At 42.8% G+C, this 13,052-nt stretch overlaps 1 pseudogene; it reads left to right on the plus strand.

Moving 5' to 3' along the window:
• Positions 1 to 1,055: 1,055 nt before the first annotated feature.
• LOC136948148 (piggyBac transposable element-derived protein 4-like) lies at positions 1,056 to 2,969 on the plus strand (annotated as a pseudogene).
• Positions 2,970 to 13,052: the final 10,083 nt, after the last annotated feature.

Raw genomic sequence — 13,052 nt, forward strand, 5'->3', positions numbered from 1 at the left:
CTAATACAAAAACGTAGATACGTAGGGGAGGGGTATATCACATAATATCAACAGTTAAAACTAGGAGGAACACTCGCGCTGCCCTCAGGTCATTGTGACCCACCGCAGTGTCTGCGTTGTCAAAGTGTGTATATCACGTTATATCACTAGTTAACACTAGGTGGAGCTGTCTCCGGGTCATTGTGACCCAGCGCAGTGTCGGCGTTGTCAATTGTGAACCTGCCGCCCGCCCCAGAAGTTTATCTATCAGGTTATATCACTAGTTAACACTAGGTGGAGCTGTCCGCGGGTCGTTGTGACCCACCGCAGTGTCTGCGTTGTCAATTACGGCGGTCGAATTAGGTAGGCGTCATTGGGCTCTCTCAACTTGACGAGGTTTGATCCACGCCTCCAACATCTCCCCTGAGTCTAATGACGCCTTTACAATTCGACAATCAGCGACCCCTCTCGGCGGTAGAATGAGTGTGACGTCTGGCGTCAGAGAAACCGCGGTCGGACCCGTCTGCCAAGCGGCCGTGCGGCGGCGGCCCTCGAAATGAGACGGGCAACGTTGACCTAGATTAGATTGATAAGGTCGGAACGAAGGGAGACAGATGAAATCGACGCCTCTCTCCGACCTCGTCTCGTCCACTTTATTTATTTTATTATAATTTATTTTTTTGGTCCAAACGCACGTGCGCGCCGCCTTTTACGATTCGCCGATTGGCGATCCCTCTCGGCGGGAGAGTTGGCCTGGCGTCAGAGAACACTGCGGTCGGACCCTTCTGCCAAGTTGCAGGTCGGACGGCCTCGGCAAGCAGACGGGCCACGTGACGTCTGGCGTCAGAGAAACCGCGGCCGGACCCGTCTGCCAAGCGGCCGTGCGGAGGCCCTCGGAATTAGACGGGCCACGTTGACCTAGATTAAATTGATAAGGTCGGAACGGCGGGAGACAAATGAAACCGCAGCTGGACCTCTTCGCCAAGCCCACGGCCGAGAGAGGTCGTCGCAGGCCAACATTTCAAAGACGGCCTTTACGATTCGACGATTCTTGAATCGTCGAATCGAACGCAGCTATGGCTTGGGATTTCAGTGCGCTGCAAGTTCTACAGCAGATGTTTGCCAATATCGAGCAAAGTGAGTCTGAAGAGGAGGCAGAGGATGTGACAGAAGATGACGGGGAAGAGTGTGCAGAGAATGTGGCAGAAGAAGAAGAAGACGGGCAAGAGTATGCGGAGCATGTGTCAGAAGAGGAAGACGGGCAAGAGTATGACGCAGTCAACCACGACGACGACGCTGCCGCCGACCAAGCCCCTCAAATTGACAGAGACACTTTCTTGTCGTAAAACGGCCAAATTGAATGGTGTTCGATTGCGTATCGGAGGAATCCGAGGCTGCTGTCGCAACGTGATAGTACGGAGAGGACCTCCAGAGGAACCACAGCTTACGCCGTTTCCCACGGTCACTACATCGTCTCCGCATTTTTACTCTTTGTCACGCCACAAATCGAAAGAGTAATCTTGGACGTGACAAATCGGGAAGCTTATCTGAAACACGGAGAGGAGTGGAAAGCCATGGACGCCACTGACCTACGTGCCTACATAGGGCTGCTAATCCTGGCAGGGGTGTACAAGTCCCGAGGCGAAGCGGCCGCCAGTCTATGGGACGCGCAAAGCGGCAGAGCGATTTTCCGCGCTACCATGCAGCTGAAACTCTTCTACACCTATTCGACGTCGATACGATTTGACGACCGTGAGACACGAGCGGCGAGACGCGCGATGGACAAGTTGGCGGCGATAAGAGAGGTCTAGGATATGTGGGTAGAGAGATTACCACGCCTCTACGACCCAGGGCCCGAAGTGACCGTGGATGAACAACTGCTCGCGTTCAGAGGACGGTGTCCTTTCAAGCAGTACATGCCAAGCAAACCGGCGAAATACGGCATCAAGTCGTGGGTTGCGTGTGATGCAAAATCAAGCTACGCTTGGAAGATGCAAGTCTACACCGGGAAGCAGATGGACGGAGTCCCGGAGAGGAACCAGGGGATGCGCGTCGTGCTTGACGTGACAGAGGGCCTGAAGGATCGCAATGTCACGTGTGACAATTTCTTCACCTCTTACGAACTCGGACGAGAGCTCATGGCGACGAGAAACATGACCGTGGTTGGCACCGTGCGAAAGAACAGGGCCGAGCTCCCGTCCGAGCTGCTGACGACGAAGACGCAACGGGTGCTGTCGTCGCAGTTCGCCTTCACTCCAACCACCACTCTGGTTTCCTACCTCGCGAAGAAAATTAAGAACGTTTTACTCATGAGCACACGCCACACAGACGCTGAAATCAGTGACAGAAACGACGGCAAACCGACCATCGTCCTGGATTATAATTTGAACAAAGGTGGAGTCGATAATCTGGATAACGTCATCACGGCCTACAGCTGTAAAAGGAAGACGGCCCGCTGGCCCCTCGTCATCTTCAGCAACATCGTTGACGTCTCCTCCTACAACGCCTTTGTGATATGGAGAGAGGTCAACCCCAACTGGATGCCGCGTAAGCGCAACAAGAGAAGGTTTTTCTTCGAGCAGCTCGGAAGGGCCCTCGTGACTCCGCTGATCGAAAGAAGACGATGTCTGCCCCGCACGGGAGCTGCTGCCGCGGTTGTGAAAGATCTACGGATGGCCAGCTGTCGCGATCCGCCTCCTCAACGGCGACCCGGAGAGGATGGCGCAGCGGTAGCAGCAGCAGCCGCCGCCGCCGCCTCCTCATCGGCAGGACCGACGTCGCCGGTCCCTGCCAGTAAGAGGAAGAGATGTCAAGTCTGCCCGGTGAAGAAGTACCGTAAAACGTTCACAGTTTGTCACGGGTGTAAGAGGCCTGTCTGCAAATCCTGTTCTCATGTATACTGCCCCACATGCCCCACCGAGCTGGGCTTCGGCCAAGGAGAGGTTCCCGTTGACCCTGGACGACCTGCGGGAGTGTGTGCAGAAGACTGAACAACTCAGTCGAGTGCAGAAGAGGGCTTTGCTCAAGCCACAGCGCTGCTAACGCTACTACCAACACATGCATGGGATGTATAGATGATGTATCAGGACGGCGGGCTGGAGGTTCTATCCCTAGTGCTGTCTGCGGGTCGTTGTGAAGCACGGTGTCATGCGTGGTGTGACAACTTTTCATGATACAAAAATAAAGTGAAACATTTGATTTTATTCCTCGCGTTGTCTTCCTAGTCTATGACGCCACTCTCGTGCCGTTTCGGGGTCGTGGTGAAGCAAACTGACGTTGTGACAACTTTTTCATAATAAAAAATAAATAAAGTGAAACCTTTTATTTCTAGCCTTGTCTACCTAGCCTATTAGTACACTCTCGCGCTGTATCCTAGTCTGCGCTGTGACTCACCATACCTAGTCTGTTACGCCACCCTCGTGCTGACAACCTTTCGTAATACAAAAATAGTGAAGTGAAACATTATCCGTCGAAATAAAGATGAAATCATATTTGCCCTGACCGTGAAGCAAACCCGGGCCACGGAGCTGAAAGCCCCACAGTCTTGCCACTAGACCACCAGGGAGATACTTGTTTATTGCGCTGTCTCTGCCTTTTTGTTAGACACGGCAACGTCTGTGTTGTCTATTACGAGACCCCGCACTGTCTCCGGTTCCTTGTGACCCACAGCGGTCTTCTGAAAATTTTACATAATACAAAAATAAATTAAGTCAAACCTTTCATTCCCACGCTGTGGGTCACAACGACCCCCGAGACAGCGCGAAGGGGGCGTAATAGACAACGCTGTGGGTCACAACGACCCCCGAGACAGCGCGAAGGTGGCGTAATATACAACGCTGTGGCTCACAATGACCCGGAGACATCGCAAAGGATAAGTTCAGGCTGCATAGACAATGAGGAGAGCGGTTTAATGAGGGTTAAACAGTGTCAAAAATTGACGAGGTGAGAAACAGTTCTGTCAGTGCATAATGTCACAATGGAATTTGACTTGAACATTCTGAACCATTGAAACCCATTCATTTTTTTAGCACTTTAAACTTTAATATCTTAAAAACGTTAAAAGTTATCAATGAGAAAATTAATAGCACACTAGACCAGTTCAGACTTTATCAAATGAAGTTTGAACGGTGTTTCTAGCTTAAACTGTGTGAAAGAAGTAGGCGACGGAAAAAAGTGGGAGGAAAATAAATAAAAAAACTACAAAAGGCTGTTCCTGCGAAACAGCAGTGAGAATGCTGAAAACCTGAATGGGGATAGCTGACCATGCTAAAAAAGCGAAAGCGAAAATTGTGAAACGTTTGTAGAAAGTTATAAGCTGAAGCGCCTGAAAGGTATTTTTGAAAGGACCTGCAGCAAGATGAAGGCAGAAAAGTACAGAAAAGAGAAGAAAATAGCAAAAGTACTGGCAGTTGGAAGGTACTGCTGTGAAAGGTATTTTTGAAAGGACCTAGAGCAAGATGAAGGCAGAAAACAGAAGAAAAGAGAAGAAAAGAAGAAAAATGCAAAACAATAAGGGCAAAAATTCAGAAAGATGAGCTGCAGGAAAATGTGAAAATTTAGCAGAAAACCGGTTGCTGAAGTCTGGGTTGATCGAATTTGAAGGTAAAAGGACAACACTGGAATGACTTGAACTTGCTGGAAAAACGTAGCAACCGTTGGTCATTGGCAACAGACTGGCAACATTTCTAACCTAGAATCTAGGTTTCAGGTTCAAGACGGAGGAGAAACTAATCATGTGTGCCTGCACACCCAGTCCTGTTCAGACACTTAATTTAAGATGATGTCGTAGGAGATTGATTATGGGGTGGCAAGGCAAACTAGAAGAAGGTGACCCCAGGCTAGGTTCTGGGGCCTAAGATGGCTGACTCCTAACTGCGTAGGTAAAAATGACTGCGCAGTTGATAAACTCCGCTTGAAACTGGTTTTCTCCAAACAGATGAGAATGTCTGGGGGGGGACTTGATTTGGCAAACTAAGTCTGAGAAAGGAAATGGTATTCCTGGGAAGATAGGCTGTTATTGCACTTATTGCACAACAGCCTATGGTGAGGTCATCCGGCTCAAAAGGGCCTGTCAAGAAAGGGTGAGAAAATGAGACAGAGGGTAAAGAGTAGGGGTGAACGTACTGAGAGATTCATCTCATGGGGCCACTAACATTGCCAATAGTGATCGGTTATGCTGAACCAGGCCCGAATTAGGAGGGAAAGAGAGAGAAGCAGAGTCTGTTATGATGGGATCCAGGGACATAGGCCTGGGACATTAGAGGGGGAGTACTTGAAAGATGGGTGATTCAGCTGTTGAGAAGTTCAACAAACATCCTCACTAGCCAAAGCAATGCACGCAAGGTGGAAGGGGGGTTAGGACAAGAAAGTCCAGAACTTTCCAGTATAGTGCCATCATTATTATGCAGGACAGGGAATTATTCTTATTTAGCCTTTAAAACATGAGTTTTGGGGCATTGGACTTTGTCTTTTCTGTATGTCTTGTGAATGCGCTATTGCCTTTCCGAAATAAACCATCGAGCTGCCTTGAGCTGTTGAAAGATATTTTGTCTTCGACTCCTTTTTCTACTACCTTCTAACATCAAAATAATAATTCATAGTGCAGGGTTGCCAATGTTGTCGTTGTCCCTGGTGAGTTTTTTATACTTAAATAATAAGATCATGCTACATCTAACCAGCCGATCATTTCTTGCAAGTGTGTCAAAGTGGACTGTATTAACACCGTAGGCTTGAATAATAACCGAAGGCGTGAAGCTAGAGAGAGGATGCAATGGAAAATTTCCTACATAAGCTAGATCTACTCCTTCAAATTGAAAACTGAAGGATTCATATATCTTTGTGTCTATTCCAATATGTAATGATGGTATTCTATGACACAAATCTGTGTTCTAGAAAGAGTGGTCTGGAGTCGCAGAGGTCCGATAATATCAGCTTTAATGCAGCAGTTGGAAATCAACAAGTACAGAGCTCTGGGGCTGTCTACGTTTCCCTACCCGCAACAGAGTTTGGGCTGGTGCGCGAAGTCCAACTGGCTATCTTTCCCTGCCCCAGCATATCATATACAGTGCAATTAAAACAGAAAGATGAAAAGAGGGTTGAGCTTGTTCTCTCGTGCATCAGGGAATTGTTCTTGCCTCCGCGTCCCACCTGCTCGGGTGCCATCTCCACCCAGATTCAAGGTTGTTTCTGAAAATGAAAAGATAGAGACACAAAGAACAGCCTGCTTCCCACACCCAGTGTGAGTCCCAATGCTTAAGCCTGAGCACACTTCTAAATTCATAACTTTAATAAGCACAATGCATAACTTTAATAAGCACAATATATTCTTTAATCCCTCTTTTGATCTCTGAAAACACCAGAGATCAATCAACATAGCCCGGACCAACCACTGCCTCCTCGTCCTGGTCAGCCAGCCCCAGCAATGGCATTTGGAACCCCGTCTTTGGGTTCTCCACAGCTGAGCCAATGATCTGGTTGCACAGGGACCTGATACACGGGATAGAGCAACAATCATTGGGTGTGCTCAAGCCTTCGGCGAGAGCACAACCTTTGTTCTCTCACATATATATATTATTGTTATTATTATTTCTTTTTGCCCCCCTAAAACTCAGTCAATATTTGGCCTACATAGACAACGTAGGTTTCAAAAGTTTCGTCTTGGTAGCGATTGAGTTGCTTCTATTGGAATTTACGTTCCGGTGCATGGTTTAAGCTTAAGTTAAGTTTTTGTGGCGAAAAGTGAAGCTAACGGTGGCTAATTTGCTAGCCACAGTCACTGACGTTACTAACGTCACTGCGTCACTAACGTCACGAAAACACACGTGACTACCTTTGCCAGAACATTCGTTTAGCATCTGTTAACTTGGGGGATAGCTAGGCTAACTATAGCTTTACTGCAAGGCAGCTGCAGAAACGCCACAAGAAAAGAGGCCAGGGTGATAACTATTTACTAATTTTACTTTGTGATATGACACACAATTGTGATGTGTAATGTACAAACAGTAGTCTACTATTTCACTGAAGTATTAGCATCATGACATTAGCCTGTGTTGCCCGGGCAACACATACTACAGTGGTCTATGATGTAGCGTTATCTGTTTTCAATCGTTAAAATAAACATTCCTCACATATACATTTTCGTTGTAGGATTTATTCTGACATTAGAAAACGATTTGTTGGTGAAATTACCATTACCTGTGGTTTCAAACCAGTGTAGCTCACTCCAATGCTGTAGCTTACGCGAGACACACTACTGTACAAAAACATCTACACTAAACAGCTGTTTAGGAAGTCAAACGGCGACAGAACATGTTCGGTACTCCCCTTACTTAAATCAAAAGTCTATCTAACTACTAACCTGAACTTCATTGCCACAGCCTAAACGTTGTCAATCTGTTCATGAAAATAATTAATTTCAGCTTAAACCGTACAACGGAACGTTAAATCCAATTCAACCAACGCAATCGCTACCAATACGAACACAGCAGTAGTCTAGTACTGTACCGTAGTAGTACAATTTACCGGGGCAGCTTCTCCACACAGGGCTATATCGCATTTTGCGTTGTTACTGACAATGATCGCTACCACTGAGCTTTTTATGAATGAGCGATTTTCCACTAAATAAATGTCAAGCTTATTTACGTTTTGGGGGGCATATTTTCAGTTAGCAGATGGTACTGTTTGAATCGCGATTCCATCTTCTACTGCCGGGTAACGTCGTAGAATAATCTTCAAAGGGGGTTCTTTATTAATGAATGAATGCAATGAGTAGGCTAAATGCCTGAAAATATCATGAGAAGGGAAAAACTTAAAATGACGTTTAAGTCATAGAGATTAGGTCAATTTTTACACCGGTCTGCCCAATTTATTCGTTTTGTTTCAACGATGAGGCTGCCTCTTGCAGGGGAAATGAGAAGACATCTATTTCATTCTACACTTCACTCGTATTTTCAGTTGTAAATGAGCAGCAAAAAAATGTCATATTTATAAATAATAAGTATGCATTTTTATATAAAATATACAGAAATATCAGTTGTAAAAATGTCATTCAAAAACGGACCCCTGTGCAACCGACGCAAGCGAGCACACCCTACAATTTCCCCAGAAATTGTACCCTCTCTAGTATTGATATTGATATAGCACACTCTTAAGTAAAATAGCGGAAACCTTCTTAGTCCAGTACAATTCTAGTGTGGTCAAGCAGTATCACTCTTGGCCTAGTCGTAACCCTCTTTTCCGGACTCTCACATTCGTTGCAATAGCAAAAGGTTCACTGGCCCTTCTCCACCAACTCCTGCAACGTATGACTGGATTCTGGAGCAGCAGAACACGCTCCAGTGGTACCACGTACTTCCTTTCCCCAGCACCCTTAGGGCGTGCGAGGTTCTCTCGATGACCTTGAATGGTCCTGTCCATAAATGTACAACAGGCTTCCCCGAACATCTGATGATGTATTGGGGCAGGTGGGACAGGGTCTTCAAGGGGAAGGGGGGGGCAGACCACTCCTAGGTCTGATGAGGCATAGGGGCAGATGGGGCAGGGTCTCCAAGGGGAAGGGGTAGATCATCCAGTAAGAAAGGGGGGGGACATGGTCTCCAGGGGAATGGGGCCTTAGAACAGGGGTTAGGTAGTCAGACCCGCCGGTCTGACTAGTCCTGAAGCAGAAAAGAGTTACAGTCCCAGCATCACCTTATCTCCCATAATCAAGCAGTAACTGAGTCAAATGAGATGCAAACAGTCGAACACCAATGATTAAACACAGATATTGAAATCAAGAACCCATTTAAGGATTTAAAGTGGATATTTTTAAAGTTCAAATAAATCCCTCCTTTCACACCCTTTTAGGGTGTGACAACAAACACAAATTTAAAAATATCCCATTACTGATTACACAATGTTGGCATACAAATCAACAATAATGATGAGACTATGCAGCGTTATGGCCAAGTGGTGAGGACACACTGGACACAGTGGGAAAACCCTAATGATGTTATAGGGGAAAACCCACCGTCACTCCACAGAGTGGACATTCGACATCCATGTATCCACGGCAGACCTGGACATGCTCACAGGCCCCCTTTACCACATACAACTTTAGCCAAGCTTTTAGAATTGTAATAAAATAAAATAAATTTGAAACAAATAGAAAAACCAGAAATAAGACAGGATATTTTAACGTTTTCATAAGATTCCTCCTTTCATTGATAACTTTAATCAATACCCAATCTCCTCGTTTGACTCCTCCACTCTTTGGTTTACTGCTTCACCTGGAACAGAATTTAGCAGAAGACATCTCTTTTCTAGTTAGCATTTTTTATAAAATTGGTTAACCATTTGATTCGCCTCTTCATCATGCTATGTGAAAGGTTGAAGTTGTGGTATTACATATGATCTCCAATAAATCAATTCAAATGGTGTTATGCATCTGGTATAGGACTGGGAAAGACTTCAATTCACATAGTAAACATACTGTATCTATAATTACCAGGTAGTATTGACCCTTCAGTTTTCTTATTGTTGAGCAAAGTTCATACTTACACTTGATAAGATGAGAGACAGTATTTTACGTTGTGATTAGTGCAATCTTGGCATGTGGCATATTCACAATGTATTCTCTGATTGAAGTTCATCTTCTGTTACTGTTGACAATCAGGCACACGTTTCATAGCTGCTGTTAGATGTTGGTTTTCATGTTCTTCATAATATATGAGTGAATGTCTCGTAGGTGGTTTTAATTCTGGAGACTGCTGCAGATTGTCCTATAGAATTGTGTCTAGTTTCATGTGTATTTCGACCCCCCTAGAATAGTGAGATCATTAGAATAAGTACATGTGTTTACATAATTATTTTGCAAATTACATAGTGTACTTATACTTACTTGTTTCTTTAGGATGTTATGAATGTATGGCTAATTTCAGAAGACCACGATTGATAAGGTTGTTGTTCACAAACAAAATCTGAAAGACAAAAGTAAAACAATTAGAAATAATAACTTATAGTTAATGTATAAGTTATATACTCATAACTTGATTGTAGTTAATGACAACAATACAACTAAGTTGTACAAAGTTCATACTTACACTTAATAACATGAGAGAATTGGTCCTGTGATGTTGGGATGCTGGCTGTTGTTATGCTCAAACAAAAATACATTTAAAAAAAAGTCTGGATGATTCGCAATGTATTGTCCTTTATCCAAGAGTACTTAAAATGGCAAAAGCACAACAATAAGAAAAATTGTAATAAAGCAACGGTCCGTATGAGTGCTTTCAGTCTCTTATGATGGAAGCTATTAGAGTTCTGATTTAATGTAATGATCTTGGACCACAGCAGCTGTAGTGAGGTGCTTTGCGACGGCGCACACAAAGCGATTGTTGGATTAGTGAAGACAACTTTTCACAATCTAAAAAATAAAATAAAAATAAAAAATCTCATTTGACAAGTGTGTCAATCAAAAACATATATGAAATCAAACAACTAATTAAAATTAATTAAAATTAAAATCTCTCATTAACAACTTAAGTAACACATGTTATTAACATACATCCTTAATAAAAGACTTACATATGCATAAATACACAAAAAGAAATAATTGTACAAATAAATACATGAAGAATAAATATGAAGATAAAAGAATAAAGAGATAAATACATATTGATCTTGCCAGCAATATCAACATCGCTAAAACACATTATTTAAATAAATGCTTAATCAAACAGTGGGACTACCTCTTACATATAGATTAAAACTAAATAGTTTAGATTTCATTGAAAAAACTGCCTTGTGCCAGTTGCCATAATAATTGCTCAAACAATGTTACATGATTTCACAGCAGTTAAAATTGTGAAAGAGACAAACTGCTTCTTTATGGATTCTACATATTCACAAGTCCAGAACAATTGATTATATAATTTTCAATACTCTACTAAATTCGTAAATTCGTAAATTCATAAATTGCTACATTGATACATTAATAAAGTAATAAATTAATAGATCCATATATTGTACTTGGCTACAGGCTTACACTCAATATATGCATAAATACTCAGTTTGAATCAAATCTGACAAATTGATAATACAAATACATGAAGATCAACAAATAAATAGATAAATACATATCCCCAAAGCCAGCAATCTCAACATAGGTAACACATTATTGAAATAAAAATTCATTGATTCATTGAGAAAACAGGCTTGTGCCAGTTGCCATACTAATTCCTGCTGCCAAAGCAAATGTAAACAAGGTTACATGATTTCACAGGACAGTTGTAAATGTAACATTTAGAGACAGACTGCTTTGTTTTATGGCATCGACATATTCAGTATTGCACCATTGTAAACTGATATAAATAAATACAAAACTCAAATGCAAAGCTATACACTCATACGCATGAATAAATAAGTAAACAGATTTATGGATAACATCATTTAGTTATTCAAAATCTATATTTAGAAGTTAAGTGATCAATTCATGAAGATAAAGAATAACAGCTATTTACAAATACATAAATAATGTATTTTGTTACCTATGTTGAGAATGCTGGCTACCCGCAGAGAGCCGTCCAGTTATATGCTTCCTCCCTGCTTCCCCCACCCCACACATTATAGGACGAACATTACATATATCCATGTCAATATCATAGCTGAATGAAAACATTTAGTTGATCGCAATAACGATGGCATCATGAAAGCTGTAGTATGTCTGTACCACCTCAACACTGATATCATCTCCATCTTTTACATACACATGATCAATTAATGTACCTTTCTCAGTTGTGGCTTTTTGTACACGCTGGCTGTAGCCATGTTGTTCCATTAAATTTACGATGGTAGACGATGTAAAAATGTCCTCATTGAAGTCTCCCATAACAACCTTTGTGCCACGATGTATCTCTAAATTAGAAATTATATTCAGGAGCTGCTGTCGAAATATATCAATGGTGTAAGAATTTGGTCTGTACAAAACAGCAGCAGTACAACCAATATGTGGTACAGCAAAGTATAAACACTCTAAATTACAAGTCTCTGCAACCAAAACATCTGCCATGCTTTTTTCAGAATAATATATTCCAACACCACTTCTTGTCTGTTGTTTTAATTTGGCAAAAAACCTGGCAACTGTGGCAAATTGTCTGTATTTTCAGAACTTAACCATGTTTCTGTTAAACAAATGCAATCGACACTCATTAATCGCTTATGTGCTTGAAGATCCAGAAAGTGAGCATTTAAACTTTGAACATTGTGAAGTGCGAAAGTGAATTTAGACAGCTTTGTGAATCTGTCCTTTTCCAAAATAAATGCAGGCATGGTCTTAATCACTTCTTCAATTCTTTCATTGGAAAATATGGTAGACTCCTTGAAATCCTCAATAATTAGTCCGCTGATGCTTCTTACCCGACTCAATGCAACATATGCTTGTCCTGCAGCAAAGATTTTGGCAAGTGAAACGACAGCTTTGTCCACGGTCAGCCCTTGTACTTTGTGAACTGTGCAAGCCCATGCCAATCTAAGTGGAAACTGACGTCTAATGCCACCATCATTTGTCACATGATCTTCCTGCAGTTCTATTATTGTAGTATTTTGGGACGATGTCTCTTGTTTTTTTGAGCGTTGACATTTTCCAACCCTTGGATCATCAAACACCACATGAATAGCAGAGGGGAAGCCATCAGCACTATCTGAGCTAGTTGATATCTGTGAAACCGTTCCAAATGCTCCATTAACAAGACCATCAGAGACATCAATATTCTTCTTAAGCATTACTCTAGCACCAATACCTAGTGAAATAGATTTTGACAAACATGAATTGTAAACCTTTTTATGATGTCCAACTTTCCTTTCCATCCTTCCAGTTTTGGGATTTCTGTTATAATCTTGAGCGTCTATAGTGATTGCTTCAGGGCAACACTCATGTAGTCTCTCAATATTGTATTGATCAACCTCATTGTTGGTAGCAAATATGTGAATTGAACTGGATGTCTCTCCAGTTTCACACTGTTTGAGTATTTGGATATCGCTGGGAATTAGAGCCTCATTCTTTTTACGTACTCTTAAGCGGTTCAACATCTCAGCAA

The sequence above is a fragment of the Osmerus mordax genome, chromosome 8 (assembly GCF_038355195.1).
Source record: "Osmerus mordax isolate fOsmMor3 chromosome 8, fOsmMor3.pri, whole genome shotgun sequence".
Taxonomy (NCBI): Eukaryota; Metazoa; Chordata; class Actinopteri; order Osmeriformes; family Osmeridae; genus Osmerus; species Osmerus mordax.